Source organism: Tamandua tetradactyla, chromosome 11 (assembly GCF_023851605.1).
Source record: "Tamandua tetradactyla isolate mTamTet1 chromosome 11, mTamTet1.pri, whole genome shotgun sequence".
Lineage (NCBI taxonomy): Eukaryota > Metazoa > Chordata > Mammalia > Pilosa > Myrmecophagidae > Tamandua > Tamandua tetradactyla.
In genome coordinates, this window is record NC_135337.1 from 28072798 (window position 1) to 28075578 (window position 2781).

The window sequence follows — 2781 nt, forward strand, 5'->3', positions numbered from 1 at the left end:
TCAAAGCCCTGCTGTGAGAATGACACTTGGATGGGGCCCTAAAGAAAGAATAGGAATCAGATCCAGAAATAAAAGGGGATAGTGGGCAGTATAGGAGGAGGAATCATTGTGACCCAAGGGGTGAAGGTATAGCATGGTATATGTAAAGAACTACAGGCAGCTTGATATTGCTAGAGCATAACATCCAAGATGGAAAAAGACAGGAGGAGAGGCTGGAGAGATGGGTAAGAGCTGGTCAGGCAAAGTCTTGTTTGCCCTCCTAGGGAGACTGTATCTGTCGTGTGCGTTGAAGAATGATGGGGGACAATTAAAGTACATTATATGAAGGAGTTAGATAAGCAGGTAAGACTCTGTGGGGAAGGAATGAGATCAAAGCTCACAGGACTGTCAAGAGTTTGCAAGAAAAAGAAGAGAAGGCTTTGAATTCCTGGAGAGGAGATGGTCGATTTCAGAAGTATGCAGAAGTCAAAATTGAGAACAGTTGGTGACTTATTGGATCTGAGCAGTGTGGAGAAAGTCTTTGCATAACTTTTAGGTTTCAGAAGTAGAAGGTTGTGGTGCCATCAGCTGGGTTAGAGACCACAGGGGCTGGGATAGATTTAAAGGAAGACGACCCTCTAAAGAAGCACTTCACAAAATATGCCCTCAAATACCCTCCACTGGTCTCCAGACAGCTTCTTGTAACATTGATTATTAATATTGCCTGAGAATGTGATGGCTACTGAGAAGACTTCATAAATCATTGAGTCCAGGAGCTTTCAAACTGTGTATTGTAGGGTGGCATGGGAGGCCTGCCTCCTCTGATTCCAACACAAGAGGGTCTATTTTTACCTAATTGAGTATATTAGAAATATTCAGAAGACTTAGTTTACAAAAAAAAAAAAAAAGATGCCACTGCTAATCATCATTTGAAAACTACTGGCAACCTCTTCTTGTAAAGAGAGGAATCTGAGGCCTATTGAGGGGAAGTAACTTGTCCACTGACACAATTTATATCCAAGGCTGAGCTAGGTCTACTGTTGATCTTTCATGTTGCAATTGTTTCCTCTATGAAGTATTGTTTAATTTTGGTACACTTTATGGAGTTAGCATCAAAGCCTGCTCATTCCAAACATGGAATTAGCAGTTTCTTCCTTTTACTCATTCAGAAAATATTTATCGAGCATCCCCTGCATGGCAAATCCTCTTTCACTGAGATCGCTTGAACATTTCTGTTGGGATCATCAGTTGTAGTCTTTGATTATTTGGTAGAGTTTTGATATTGCCCCACTTAGTGTTCAACTATGAATGGATGAGGTATAATCCAAGGAGTAAATAGTTATACTCAGGGTTATTTTAGTACCAAGTAAACATTATTATTATTAAAGGTAATAATCCACTGGAGGATTATAGGTAACTGATATTTGTAACCTAGTTTTTTTTTAATGAATATATCTCCTAAGGTAAAATAAGGTATTATTCATAATTTTAAAAGAATTATTTTTCAGACATGTTAACATTAATTTTTCCATATATATTCCAGAGCTCATTGAAAGTAATTCCCAAAACTCAATAAGCATAACTTCATGAAACTTAGAAACTGATGTCTGATACATTTACAGGATAGATTGATTTCAAAATGTGAGAATTCAAGCAAATCCTTATTCAACATAGATAAATAAATAGAGATAATGGTAACTTCTCAGTTATGTCAGCCTGCTGATCTCTTTCTAAAAGGATATTCCAGTCTTGAGAGTTTTGACCCAAGACTCCTAGAGGGGAGCAGTGGGCTGTCCCTTTGCAAAGCGTTTGAGTCCGAATTGGGAACAAGTGCTAGCTGGGGACAGTCCTCCTGCCTGTATAGCCAGGCAGAGTTGAGATTCTCAGAGCCCTTTTCAGGGACAGGAAGGATGGAAAGAAAATAAAACCATTGCTCGGTCTCTACTGTTGGAGAATCCATTCTTCATCTTATTAAACTCTTTAGAATAAGGTATCACAGAACCAGTCTGCCTTAAATCATCTCTTTATACTTCATCACCCTACTCCCATCAATCCCTTCTTTTCTTCTCTGTATCCCTCTTACATGCAGGTAATTTTTAAAATCAGATACACCAACATTTTAAAAATTCAGTTTGTGGGAGTGAGTTGCAAGTAACAGAGAAGGGAAGAGAGAGGAGAAAATCCAAGAATGTTATGTCGTGAGGGGATTTCAAGGCTCATCTGATAAACTCGTTTCCTTTATAGATGAGAAATTGAGGTTATACAACTTGTCTAAGATTATTCCACCCCACTGTTCTCACAGAGCAGTATTGCTGAGTGTAGGTGGCAGGTAATCAAACAAGTTTTAAAGATCAAACAAATGCCTCATTGACACCACAGGTTCCCACTTATGCCACTTAGCGTATGTTTGTGAAGGGACAAAGTGAATCTTATTTAGAGAAAGCATACATTTGGTTATTGTCTCTCCCCATTGCCCCGTCACTGTCCCTCCCACTTACACAAATAAATCACTGTTAATGTTTTTTTTGAGATGATCACGTTTTTTAGTGCATTCATTCGATTAAGTGCTCATTAGAAGCATACTATGTACCAGTCCTATCCAGTGGTCAGCAAGAGGGCCCAGTTCTTTTGGTCTTACTTATCTAGTTACAACATAACATTGTGTGGGTCATGACACAGTGACCATATTTAATTCTTTCCCAAATCCAATAAATTTACCTATCAGCTTTTCCTACAATGAAATGTGTATTGAGCTCCTTAGGCTTATCCTCTGTGTGGTTAAGAGCAGTATTGGTTTATTAC